Consider the following 15,364-nt stretch of genomic DNA (forward strand, 5'->3'; position numbering starts at 1 on the left):
TTATTCCTAGGTTTATGTTTTTTATATGATAAAAGATCAGCTCTAGACACAGATTCTACCCTGGCTCTAGCATCAAGAACATTCTTCTAACAATATCCCTTACTAATAAATCTCTTTTAAATCATCGCCTATCTTATTAAATTCAGATAAAGCACTACAAATCCTATTAACCCTAACAATTGGGAATAGGGAATATTGACAATATATCTGGGATGGCAACTCTGAGCATGCAACAGCATTTTTAGAAAATGGTTTCCTTAATAAACTTGTCTGTAAAGTTCCTACAGTTAATTTACTGACAATAATATCTAAAAACTCAACTGTAAAAAAGTCTGTATTTCGCAGTAAATACAATACCCATGTATTGATTAAGGTAATTCCTAAATAAGAGCAAAGAAGATACACTGCCCTTTCACAAAAGTCAATAATCATCCAGCTAATAACTCCACATAACAATGTTATTAAAAACTGTTAATTAACTCATCATGAATAAACATCTGTTCAAAATATCCCATAAACAAGTCAACATAGTGGGTGCAAAAGTGACCCCCTTAGCTGTACCTTGTAGTTGTAAAACATAATCATCTCCAAACTAATAATTGTTTCTAGAACTTGCCTAGGTAGTTCCAACAAAACATTGTTAAATTTACTGTCTTAAATTGCCTTTTTTGTAACCAAAATTGTATTGGTTCACATTTGTGTCTATGCAGAATGGAAGTATATAAACTTTCAACATCCAAAGTATACAAATTAACCCCATTGTCAACCACCAAATTATTCAATATTAACAAAACTTCAGCAGAGTGACAAATATGAGAGGTAATATAAACAAACAGATGTTTTAAACGGTACTCCAATGTCCTGGCCAGGAGTAAGAGAAACTTTTTTTATGAATTTTAGGCAACATGTAAAATCTCTGATGACAGGGCTTATTAACAGTGAGTTCACTGTGTATAGCTTCAGGTACTAACTTGTGCATAACAGACAAATTTAAAATATGGTCACTAGACCTCTTAAAGCCATAAGTAGGATCAAAATGTAATTTCATATAAAAGCTAATGTCAGTTCATTGCCTATTTGGTTCAAATAATCATAATAATTCAAACAATACTATAAATAACTCAAGATTTAAAATTAGGTGTTCTGATTTTCAACCACCTTATCATCCATACCATATAGACATACACCACCACCAAGCATCACTCGCCACATAAATCAACCACCTACAAATGAAATTTGTTAGATTTGTGATGAACCATGGAAGGAAAAATATCCATTCCCAAAAACTGCAAAACAGTTTAACTGCATACCACATTCAGTGAAATATGTTAAAATAAATATGGCTTGCAGGGAGCAAGCCCTGTTGTATCACCCTATGGAGTGAACCCCCTCATCCCTAAACATATATACACTAATGTCACAGTCATCCAATAGTGGAAATAAGGCAAAACTGTTTAGCTGACTCTAAATTTTCAGCAGAACCACATGCTGCACTGACATTTGTAGAAGTGACAGTAATGCACTTGTCATCATACCAGTTCATAAATATTAAAAAATATATTAAAACTAAAATAAATCAATGACCATAACTAGTAAACTGAAAACCAGTAAAATGGGCTTAATTCTATCTAAACTGAGATTGGACTATGTAAAAGAATAGCTAAGCATATAATGCTAACCCCACTAAACTAGTGAAATAAGCCAAAAACTGACAGAAAAAATGCTAAAAGGTACCTCAGAAATAGAGGGAAAACATCCTTGATATACTCTATTTATAAAAATATTTGAAAACTACCTTTGAATTCAGTGAGATACAGTAATTCAAACCTAAAAAAGTAGATAAATAAAACAGTTGGTTATTGTTTATATAATAACTGAAATATTAATTTATCTTGTGCTATAGGATTACAAAACTTGGTTCAAGACTCGTGGCTTTATATATATATATATATATATATATATATATATATATATATATATGTGTGTGTGTGTGTGGATATAAAAAGTTTACACACCCCTGTTAAAATGCCAGGTTTTTGTGATATAAAAAAATGAGACCACAATAAATTCTTTCAAAACTTTTCCCACCTTTAATGTGACATATAACCTGTACAATTCAATTGAAAAACAAACAAATCTGTTAGGGGAAAAATATAAAAAATAAAAATGTACAATAAGCTGGTTGCATAAGTGTGCACACCCTTAAACTAATACTTTGTTGAAGCACCTTTTGATTTAATTACAGCATTCAGTCTTCGTGGGTACACACCTGTCATCAATTAAAGAGACTCTGATTAATACTGTCCATAGATGGAAAATCACATCATATAGATTAAAAGTAATCAAATTCAAGTCACTGTATTAAAAATTGGTTTATCATGTCTCCATCATTGCATTTGTTTTATAAAATAAACAGATACTAGTGGCATGTAAAAAGAAAATCACCTCTCACAAGGCTAGTAAATTCAATTTCACAACTCCCTTTTTATTAGTCTAGATATCAAAAAAGCATTTGATTATTTAGACTGGAATTTCTTATTCAAAGTTTTAAATCATTTGATTTCCCCATACAATTTCTATCAATGCTAAAATCCATTTATAATAATAATAATACCGTTTGAAGAAAATTGTGTAATTTTACCTCAAATTTCATGAATATCACAAAAGAAACTAAACAGGGATGTCCCCTTTCTCCCCTATTATTTGACCTAGCTATTGAAATTCTTGCAATTCTAATCAATTCTAATCCAAAGATCAATTGCCTAGAGATTAACCAAGAATATAATTCAAAAATGATGTTATTTGCTGATGATATTTTACTAACCTTGCAAAATTTTAATGAAACACTAAAATAACTGAAAGTTGTTCTAGAACAATAAGACCAGAAAAAATGCATGCACCAAAGTCCAATAGAGAAACCAAACCAAAAGCAGACAGTGGTTACTGATGGTCAATAAAAGTCAGAGAAAACTTAGCGTACACAAACTTTAATTCACGCTTTCATCAGGAATGACTTCTTCAGAATACCTCATACAAAATCACTCTACCTATATATAAATTAAACAATTAATCAATTAAAAAATTCAATTAAGTAAATAATTATTCCATTTAAATTTGTTCTACTTAATTGAAAGATGTGTTATAAATGCATTCATATCACAAAAATATTAAAAATACATTATATAAAAAATATATATAACTATACACACCTTAAATACAAGTTTTAAATCAATTCTTCATTTTTTAAAAATCATTTTATATTAATACTTTCATTCAAACCCAGCTTTTTATTAGCATCTAATCTCACTTGCCATAATGTTTCTCTCCGTTCTAAATAATTTTTGTAATCACCACCCCTCAAATCACCTTCTACCACTTCTAATACAGAAAATAAGAATTTTTTATGTTTAATACATTCAACTGAATGCTTATAAAGGGCACTTTTTTATCTTTGACCTTAATGTAATAGATATGTTCCCTCATATGTTCCATCAAAATATGTGTGGTCATCCCTACATAAAATGCATCACACCCACTACAGAAACTGATGTAAATCATCCCTTTGGTTCTACAAGTACAATATTCTGGGACCTTAAAGGTGTGTTGTGTGTGAGCCAGCATTATGTAAGGACCCTCTGATACAGATCTACACAGATTGCAGTGCCCACATTTATATATTCCCTTTTTATTAGTTGGGTATTGAAGGCTGCGAGAACTCTTAGTGTCATCCCTCTCTAGCAATTTTTTGATATTATAATTGTAACGATATAAAAAGCTAGGCTTTGTCCTGACTACCTCTAAAAGGTCATTGTTACCCTCTAAAATCTTCCAATTATTATTAACAATATTCCTAAAGAGGGGACAATCAACAGACATGTCCTTACTAAACACTGCTCCTGTTTTATCATCCCCTCATTTAAATCCACTTTATTCTTCACTAAGGAATTCCTAAGAATGGGGGGGATAAGTACAATTCATTTTGTTTAGAACATCTTGCTTTGTCAAATATAAGCAATCAGCTTCATAACCCCTTGCCACAAACATATCTGCTATGATATCAAATTAATCCAAAACATTTACTTTGTTCATTGTCATCCGACTTGCATGCATATATTGTCCTTTGGGAATATTTTTCCTAATAAAAAACGGATGTTTACTTTGATAATGCAAGTACCCATTGGTAAATGTTTCTTTCCTATATATTCTACTATCAAACCAGTTATTTCTTTCATTCCAATTCAAGCAAACATCCAAAAAATTAATACTTAGTCCACATCTGCCCTTAACAAACCTCAAATACTAGTGGTGAGGACTGAAGCCAGTGGTTGGCAGTGGTGGGATATTTAGTACTTTTCCAGTGGGAGAAGGAATTTATTTTAAGTAATAAAAATGCACTGAATGTACATGTAAAAAGTTATGCTAGATTTGTAGATGATTGTTTCTTTATATGGGATGGCACGATAGAAGAACTTCATTCTTTTATAACATACATTAATAACACTACAAATTTCTTTAAATTTAAAATGTGCTTCTCATCAGATGAAATGATATTTCTGAATGTAAAGTTATATAAAAAGAACAACATGATACAAACTATGGTACATAAGAAAGATGTGCATACAATAAGATACCTGGATAGTACTAGTATGCATCCTTCACATGTATTTAAAAGTATAATGAAATCACAGTTTATAAGAATAAGTAGATTAACAACAGATGAACAAACATACATTAATGAAATAACAAATATGAAAACAGAGTTTTTGAGAAGTTTATATGCAGAAAATGTTATTGATAAAACTATTAAAATAACAATGGAGGGCAGAAAAACTGACTATAAACCCATTTTCACAGATCATGAGACAGATGTTAGTTATAGTTTACCGATAGTTAATAAAAAGAAAGAAAATATTTTGAGATACATTACCACATACTCTGGCTACTCTAACCAAATATGTAAAATAATCAAGAAAAATTGGCCAATTTTGATGGCAATGCCTGAATTTAGTTCAATAGTGGGCTCTAAACCCAGCTTTTCTTATAGGAATAGTCAATGCTTAAAGAATATGTTGTGCTATAAAGATTTTGTGGCACAACATAATACCATACATAGTAAGATAGGGACCTATAAATGTTACAACTGTAGCTGTTGCGCTGACATTTTAGATACAGATAGTACCTTTAAACATCCTGTCACACATAAAAAATTTCAATTTTACTGTAGTGCTAATTGTAATACTATGAAACTAGTCTATCTCGCCACGTGTATGCAATGCCAGGCTTTTTATGTAGGAAAGACTATAAGTAGGCTTAAAGACCGTATAATCAAACATAGATCAGAGATAAATAGACAAATACAGACAAATGCTTTATATAAGCATATATATGAATTCAGCAACCACATTTTTAAGTTTAGATGTATAGATGTAGTGCAAGTGGGTGTGAGGGGGGGTGATATTAACAACCTTTTAGATATGAGAGAGTTAGAATGGATAATAAGACTACAAGCTGACACTCCACCTGGCTTAAATAGTACTTCTACTATTAAACCAGTATTAGTGAAGCGCCAAATGAGTAATTTATAACATAATAACTAATTTTGTGGCATAACAAATAGCTTCAAGTATATTATCATGATGATTTTAAAAGGGACCCCCACACACATTTCTTCACAGAAATTTGATGCATTTGATTTTTTATGTTTTCATTTTTTATGTTCTTTTTTCTCTTTTAGTATGTTTTATTGGCTGGTTTGATCATGCGATTTTAACTGTTTCCTCTATTTAAATGGTTTGAAATGTATAATGTTATATGCTGATGAAGGGTTGAGAGCCCGAAAGCTTCATTAAAGCCTAGTGTTTCTGTAACTATTGTGTTTCTGCTGAGATTTTGTTCTATCTACGTGTTCAGTGGTGGGATATCCACATATTGGGATTCAGGTGTGGATATTGAATTTCTGTAGCCTGTAAACAGTGGTCACTAGGGAATGTGTTTGTACTCTCAATCAGCCACACAGTGAACATTCAGAGTTTCACATCACAATAGTTTTATTTATTTTTTGGTAGCTTAGTTATTCAGGGAGAGCAGGCAAGGATATCAGAAGAGGAGTACGGCAAGCTGACAAGGAGACAGTTGGCTGAGATGTGCCAAGACAAAGGACTGGTGCATGCCAACCTGATTAAAGCAAAGATGATTGCAGCCTTAGTCACAGCTGCATCACAGACCAGCAACCAGGAGGATGATCAGACTGGCATTGGGGAGGTACAACTCTCAGAATGTAGACAGTGCAACCTTTCCACAGAGGACTTAAAAATCCATCTGGAGTCAAAGAGGCTTGAACTGCAGGCCAAATGTTTGGAAATAAAAGCAGCAGAGAGACTGAGATGTCTGGAGGCTGAGGGAAAATGAGAAACTGTGATGCCTGGAAGCTGATGATAATAAGAGGAAGGGGCAACACCAAAAGGAGATGCTGACTCTTCACCAGGGCCATGGAGGCAATGGGGAAGGGCATAACTGAACCCCAGAAGCAAAAATATTTCAGTAAATTTCTTCCACAATTTACAGAGGGGGATAATTTTGACAGTTTTATTCATATGTCTGAAAGGGTATGTAAACAGTATAATGTTGATCAAGGGCTCTGGGTATGATTTCTGACCCCCTTACTCCATGCTAAAGCTGTAACTATTTCTCAATTGTCTGATACTGATTGCTTAAATTATAATACTGTTAAAAAATGTCTTTAAGAGTGTTTTAACTCATTCACTCCAATGGAGGTCAGGAACTTCGCACTGTAACTTCCAATAAGAGGAGCCTAAGCTTTTTCATAGAATCAAATTATATCCTCACATTTCAAACAAATGTTCATATTTCTGGAACCATAAGGTTTATGAAAGTAGTATAAATGGCAAATTCTTCAGCACAAAATGTTTTTATAGTGGTAGTATTATTTAAGTTCTAGGTCTTAAACCAAATTTTGTAAGTCATAGTAAACACAGTAACTATTACATTTGAAATATTTGGTAAACAACTTACAAATCTCAGCAACCACTCAAATTACACACAAACTGTCAATAGCATTGTATTAATCTAGCTGAGAGCTTTCATATGTGGCTAAGGAGTTATGTCTGTGTTACTTGGTTGTTGCAATATTTAGAAAAATATGAAAATTGTATCTTTATAAATTAATATCATAAAAACAACAGTTAATATATATCTACCTGCACTAGACAGAGGTCAAATATTAATGCAGTTGAGTTTGCTATGTAAGCTTTAAGATTAACTCTTTTAAAACCTTGTTCATAGCATGGTTTTGAAATTTTTGATGCAAATATGAACAAGCAATATTTGACACCTAGAGGCATCAGTAGGTGTTAACTGCAGATGCACCGGGAGACGTCACTCAGATGTAATGAGTTAAGTTAACACCTGAAGCTTACAGCAAAAATCTTTGTGAGCATAGATGCAAGGCAGATGAAAGTGTGTGTAAATATATTGCTGAACTAAGCACTTCTTTTCATAGGTTGGTGAGTGGGTGCCAGGCAGGGGCGGCTCGTGCTATCGGACTGCCGGTCTGCAGCCCTCCCACCTAGGAAAAAACAAAGAAAAAAAATCTGCGAAACAAAAAATCACGAGTCCCAACTCCTGTGCGCATGCGTGGACACATTGGGAAACTCAGACTGATTTTATCAGCAGTCCGGATGCAGAGAAAGAGGTATCCAGCAACCTGTGCTGTGGGATACCGAGGAATCTGTGCAGTTGACGACCGCACAGAACAGAGGAGCTCCGGACTGCTTGAGCCGCAGACAGGAACAATCAGGAGAGAGATAAGCAGGGATTTGAGTGCAGGACCAATCAGGAGTGAGGTAAGTTCTTCCTGCAGGGAAGCGTTAAGTCGAGTGCGGGTTTGCTGAGACAATGGAGTTGCATTACTGCTTTCCATTGTCTGGACCCATTTACAGGTAAGGTGAATAGCTCCGTTTAAGCAAGGCAGCTCCTGTGTGTGTTCGCTAGTGGAAATAGCTGTTTATTCAAATGTGTGTGTCCATTTAAGCAAGGCAGCTCCTGTGTGTTCGTTAGTGGAAATAACTGTTTATTTGTGTGTGTCTGTGTGTCTGTGTATGTGTATGTGTGTGTGTGTGTGTGTGTGTGTGTGTGTGTGTGTGTGTGTGTGTGTGTGTGTGTGTGTGTGTGTGTGTAAGTGATATTGAGGCAATTTCATTATGACAACAGAATGTGATGCTTGATCTTTCAACTCTCATAGCTCATTATGATAAACTTTTATCCTGAAGCACACCCTCACTTGTTTAGAAATATTATCTTCACAAATGCACAGCTTAGTCCAACCGTTTTTATTCTGTGACTAATCCGTTCAGTATATTGCACACAAAAATGCATTTTACTGCAGGGCTGTCATTGAGCTGATTCTCATGCCCTTAGTTTTCTTCCTAAAAGTGATCATGCCATTGTAGGCCACTATGTATCAATCAATGTTGTTGCTCTATATGCCAAGCACTGCAAGCTTTACAATGAATTTATCCTGTTCCAGTTTGCTGCTGTTACATTTTTCTTGAAAATAATGGCATTTAATTATTTAATAATTTATTGTCTGATTAACTGAGTGACTGTGCTGCATTCTGTGTTACTTTGTGGTGAGCTATGCTGCAGACTACCAAAAACAAACCTACATGGTACAGTTTCACCCCAAAAAGTGGACCAGATGACACAGATTTAGGAAGAAATTAGACAGCTATTCAATGTATTGTTTTCTATGTAGTGTGAGCAGTCCTCAGATTACAGCAAATGCAAACACAGGATTTTTTTAAACTTAATTCATTCAGTTCCACTGAATTAACTAAAGTATATATTTTAGAACTAGAAAGCCCGTGTGACTTGATGAGAGAATAATCATAACAAAAAGAAACACTAAAAAAAAATTGCACGTGATCTTTAAGCATTGAAGTGTAACTTCATGTAAATTCTAAGCTGTTTCTCATAAAATAGTACGATAGTCCGTTTATTTCTTGCAACTGATTCTGCAGTCACTCTGCACACCATTTGTTCATTCTTTTTATATCCACTTGAGTGGGCTGAATCATATGGACTACTTTTAGCCATGACCTGAAAAAGGGTCATCTATAGCCATGACCAAAACACAGAATTACAAAGAATTTCATTAAAATAAAATATATATTCATATGCACATTAGGAAACTGATGCAGTACCATAAATTCACAAGTATGAACTCCCCTAAATCAAGTGAAAACATCCTCTTTAAATAGATTAAGGAGTGTTACCATGATGTACTCTTCCAATTCAAAGACTTGGGAAGGTTTGGCACAAAGAAGAGCTGCAATTAGTAGCTTTTTAGCAGCTTGTAGAAAGAGGCAGATATTTCGCAGACTGAACAGAATAGAAACAATGAGAGAGAATGTCTCATCTCCCAAAATTAAGTTATGAGGAATGAAATCATTATAGAGAAAGGAAAAGGGGGGACTATAATGCCTTAGAAAGTCAAACAAGTTTTAGAGCATAAGTCAGGATTGAATAAAAGTTAAGGTAGAAGAATTTATACTTGGAGGAGCATTTCCAGTTTTGTATATAAAACATAAAGATTAACTGGGAGTGTGCAGGTTTTGTTTCTGTGAGAGTGTACCATTGAAGTTTGCGCTGACAAAAGAGATAATACCAACAAACCTTAATGATCTGTGTTTAAAGGAATAAAACTAAAGCTCTATTGGTGTAATATAACAGCAGGGTGTAACTCATCTATGCACATTCTATTTAAGAATACCAGCATGAGTTACACCTGTCTGACTGCTGTGAAACTGCACTTTGTTAATTTTGTTGGCAAAGGGACTGACACTTCCCTTAACCCCAATACCTCCACCTTTAAAACCAGTGAGATATAGGGTTCCCTCCTTACAAATAGAATTAATAGTTTAACATGCCCTACATCTGCCTCCAAGACCTTACTCTTGGAGTATAACATGCTTAATAATATGTGCATCTCACTTCTGTCTCACATGTGACTAAACATTTATATTAAGACTATGCATGAGATGGGTCAGTACATGGCACATCAATGGTTTTCTGTTTAAAATCTGACATTTGGTGTAATTATTTTGTTAACAGGATAAGCCAAGGATGCACAGTTCAATAGCTTGTGTAACACATAGTTACAGAAATCACTTAGTGCCTAATAAATTACACTTTTACCACTAATATAATAACATATAACCCAGATTCAAGGTGAAGGATAAAGACACAATTGATTAGCAAGGCTCTGGATGGGGGGTGAAAGAATGAGAAACAGTGTATACTGCTTTGATATTTGAACAGATTATGTCATGGAGAGTATCAAAATTGTGTGAGATGGACATTTTGCCCAACTAAGATTTGAAGATGTAAAATACCCTACCACTTTATTAGGAAGATTATTGGGTGTTAGGAGCAGATGCCAGTTAGGTGTTTTAACTGCATTTACAGATGTACTGAATAGCATATCATTTGTCTTTGTTTGATTTGTTTGCAGGACTTTATTCTTAAAGTGAATTGTTTAGGGAAATTATATCTGATGTGACTTTTGAGAAGAACAGCTCATCTTCATAGAGGATTGATTTTAGGCTTATGGTGATCAATGATTTGGGTGTTAATTTAGAAAGAAAACTGAAGAAAGATGTCCAGCAAGTAATAGTGTATGGTAGATAGAAGAGCAAAGTTGGGGGTATTCTTAGTTTGCATTGCTCCTTCCCACACTTCTAATGGTAAATGGTGAAGTGGAAAGGAAAAATAATCTCCCACTGACCACCTCTTCAGGATGTGGTTGCATAGGGAGTCAGGTTTGCTGTGAGCTCCAATGCAGCTGTTTGTTTCCTCCTTGAAACTGCTGTGAACCTTTGCCCCAAGGCCAGAGTCCCTGATAGACCCCAAAAGCATCTGGGGAAAAAACAGTTTAGACAACTACAGAAAACAAATAGTGTAAGCAACATATTAATATTGTTGTAAGATAGTATTAACTATCCCAGTTCCCAGAAATGGACTAGAGAAAAAGAATGATGACTGTATCGAAACATCTTTAAGGTTTATAAAATCAGTATTCAAAATGTATAAAAGGAGTGGAAATGTCAGCTCTTGATAGCAGGAGTCCAACCTTTGACAGTTCAGTCCATAACATGTGAGATGTTATGAGCTCAGTGGAGATGCATTAGTAAAAGAAAGATTAGAGCACTGAGGGACTTAGAAGTTAGGTTGAGAGCTATGGTGAGAACTGAATTCACTGAATATGTTTAGCAGCTGTATTCCCACATTATTGGCTTTTTTCAGGTGTTTTTTGCTAAGAGGTTGACAGCTATGGTGAGAACTAAATTCACTAAATAGTAGTCATTTAAGTTTGTCTTCCTCTGTTTCGGCTGATTTGGCATAGTGGTATGTTTCTCTGACTGTTTTGCACAGGGTCCCCTGGGTTCAAGATGTGGCAGTGAAATGTATGGTGGTAACACAGCATTTTATTCTAGCAACTTTCCAACATTATACAAGCAATGTTTAAAATGTGTCCCTGGTTTTTGGGCTTTTGCCACCCCCCAATAAATTTTGGCTTTTTCCAGATATCTTGTACTGCAAAGTTCAGAGATACAGCTGAGTGTCAAGTAGATTTTACAAGGAGCTGAGAGCTGCAGGGAAACAAAAGTTTAGTGCTGCTTATGCTAAGTCTGCTTGCATTGTTAATAGCACAACAGGTAGTGTACTAGATGCAGAAGGCTGTGGGTTCTACTACCACAGTAGGTAGATGCATTGCTGATACTGTACTGTGTTGTAAAGGGGGTGGATGCTGCAGTCATTTTGGCAAAGATACCTAGTAACTATGAACTTGTTATCAGTTTGCTATCCATTCCCTATTGGGGTATTACTAGCTTATCATTTTGTAATGCATGCAACATAGGCAATTTATTCTTCAAGGGAAACAGGTACATTATTTGTAGATGAAACAATGACATATAAAGTTGTTTGCTAGCAGCAACCTCTTTATTAGTTACAGATTTCTTTAATGTGGATTTTACTACTTCAGAGATTGTGCATATTTACTGATACTGGTGGACTATAGAAGGTTGAGTAGACGTTTTATGATGGAAATGTTCTGAATTGGGTGGTTTTGTCATTGGTGCATGCATTTTGTTTCATTGTTTACTGGAAAAATGTTCAAAACAATACATTTAAAATACCCTCTAACAACTGTACTCTATTGTACAAGGAATATAATGTAATACAGTCAGGAAGGTGTATTAGAGAGCATATGTATGTTTCTTGTTCAAGGGGCCTATGATTTTGAAAACAGCCCAGAGTTAATATTTATCTGCCACTGGCAAAATGTATTTTCTTTGAATGTGGGTTTAAATGCTGTTTCAATGCATGTGAGTTTCAAGGGCAGAGAAGTTTTAATGCTAAGTCTATTTTCATTGTGAGACTACATGCTTTGTTTAACAGATATCTATTAGGATTTGTGTGTGAAATGCAAAATAAAACTTTCAAATGAAATCTAAATCATTGCAGAAGTAAAGCAGTATGCACATTACAGTGTTTATGGTAAATGGGGCAAAGTAACCAAGGAATTGGACGTTGGAATGGCTGCATGGGGGAGGATCCATTCGACCATGATTTTGTGAGGGGGGGAAGGGTAGCAAACTCAGACAGCCCCAGTTGAACTATACCTCTCAGTTGTCCATATTTTTGCAGAATGAATAGATATTTGCTTCTTATTTTTGGTTTGTTCCTCATAAAATTTGTGGTTTTCTAGCAAATCATTTAGGAATTAAGTCACTAAATGACAGATATTGAGTTTCAGACGTCATAACCTTCAGAAAAATGCATGCTAATGCAAGACCTGTTATTCTATCAACTGTCTTAAGTTTATACAAGAGCAATTTTAGTAGTGTTTGTATGTTCCCCCAATATATTTGGCCTTGTCCAGATTTCCTGAATTAAGAATATCCAAACCTCTCAATTGTCCCCAATTTTGGCTCAAAATGTTGCTTTCCCCTAATAATCCCTCCTCAAAATGGCAATTTTGGAAGAAAATGTGGAAGGTTTACAATTATATATAACTGTAATGATCAGAGTTATAGATTACTTTTATTTCAGAAATGCATGTAGATGCTCTTACTTTGCTAGCTGCTCAAGTTAACAGTGTTAATATTAAAAAGGTGTCCCTTTTTTGACAGGTTCCCAGCTGTATTGTGTGGCAACGTTATATTTTTACATCACATTTTTGGTCTGTTTTTCATAAAATTGTGGTTTTCTGACAAATTAGTGGCAAGACATTAAAGATTGAAGTTAGAAAATAATGGCAGACATTTGAGTTTCAGATTTCATACTCTCCAGAAAATTCGTACTAATGCAAGACCTACTACTGTTCTATTATCTAAGTTAATAAGAGCAATATTTAAAAATTGCCCTTATTTTTGGGCCTGTGTCCCACTTCTAGTTCTGTGTAGGGCTTTGTCCAGATTTCTTGCTCTGAAGTTGAGAGGTATGAGTGTCAGAGCCATCACTGTCAGCCAGAGACATTTCAAATTATGACATACTTGTTGCACCCCACTCCCCCATGTAGTAACTCTGGGTGTGTCCAAGGAAGGCAAGGAGCAGTTATGCAGTGTAAGTGTGCAGAGTATTCCCCCATCCAAGGTAGACCACAAGTACGACCGTGGCTTTTCATCTGTCCTTGATTTTGCAGAATGTTCTGGTTTTCTGTCAGATTTTTATACTGTTGATTTATGCTTCTTATTATTCAGGAAATGCATGCTGTCACAGTGCCCTGTTGCTCTGTTTAAGTAGCAATGATTTAATGAGCATCATGTAAGCTTGTCGAAGATTGTAAGATGCAAGTAAGCATAAGCATACTGTTAAAGAATTACCAGCATTGAAAGCCTTTTCGTTGTTGCCATGCCGAGAATATTTACATAACTAGATAATGTATAAGCCTTGGGTATTGAAATGCATATGACAGTATTTGTAATAAAAGGACAGGATTATAGCATTTTCAGAAGCTCATTACATTTATTGTATGCTTGCAGTCATCTTTTGTTGGAGACTTGCAGTCATCTTTGAAGGCTTACCCGTAAAATAAACAGAATGCCAATCTATCATGTGTGGTACATAACTTGTCTAGGAATCCTTTAAACAATTTATCTTGAGCTTGTTTCTTGTCTGCTATTCATTTTTTACTTTGGTCATGTCTTCCCCATGAAACAAGTAGATAGTTGTGTCAGGCAGCAGGTCTTTTTTGGATAAGACACATTTTTACAAGTGGGGGTATCACAGAGATTGCTACTTTCAGCATGTTACTTGGTATATAAATTATAATTAGAACTGCAGTGCAAGGAGAAGTGGTTTGAGCTGAGTGTTGCTTGTTTTTTATACTTCATTTTGACTGGCATTCCAGTAATGTATTTAAAAAGTAATTTATTTTTTCATGCCTCACAACCTGTTTCCATCTGGATATTAAGTAAGTTGTCATGTAGCCAATGCATCGAAATATTTTTTTCTACTACACTTCATTTTGTCTTGATTGGACTCTTGTAATGACTGTTTGGCACCCAGGGCAGCGTATTTAATTAAAGTTCCAGTTGTTGTGGTTTTGAGCATAGCTCCACCCCTTTCTAGTTGGCCATACCCCATCCCATTGGCCCCACCCATTCAGCTGTCTCCTGCAGCCCTCCTTTAATTTGAAGTCACCAGCCACCACTGGTTAGATCATTTCTTTTATTTTGAAGGGGAGTACTATAAACAGATTAAGAGAGTTGCTATGGGTGCAGTTTGCACCCCTTTCTATGCCAATTTGATAATGTGGGCATGGGAACAAAACTTCATATTTGTTTCCCAATATGTGCATAGTGGGTCCCTATATAAGCATTACCTTGATGACATTTGTATTGTGTGGCAGGATACCTCTGAAAAGCCCGATGAGTTTATAGATTATATTGGTAACACCACACCTTTTTTAAAGTTTGCACACACTATAACTAGTGATATGTTTAACTATTTGGATGTTACCATCTATAAAAATAATGGAAAATTTGAATCAAGGGTATATAGGAAGCCCACTTTTTCCAATGCACCCTTGCACTTTCAAAGCAACCACCCCTTATCACAAAAAAAGTCGTTGGTAAAAGGACAATTTGTCAGAACACCAAGGATGACCATGGATGAAGACATGATTTGTTAAAATGTAATAAATTGATACAAATGTTTTTCAAATGGGGGTTATCCTTATGACTTTACAGATAGGATTAGGTTAGAAGTACTACCCCTTAGGCATATTAGAATATCAAGGAATAACATGTGAAGCAGTTTTCCATAATGGTGTTAGTTC

Source organism: Protopterus annectens, chromosome 14.part0 (genome assembly GCF_019279795.1).
Source record: "Protopterus annectens isolate FY-2018-M chromosome 14.part0, PAN1.0, whole genome shotgun sequence".
In the NCBI taxonomy this organism is placed as follows: Eukaryota; Metazoa; Chordata; order Ceratodontiformes; family Protopteridae; genus Protopterus; species Protopterus annectens.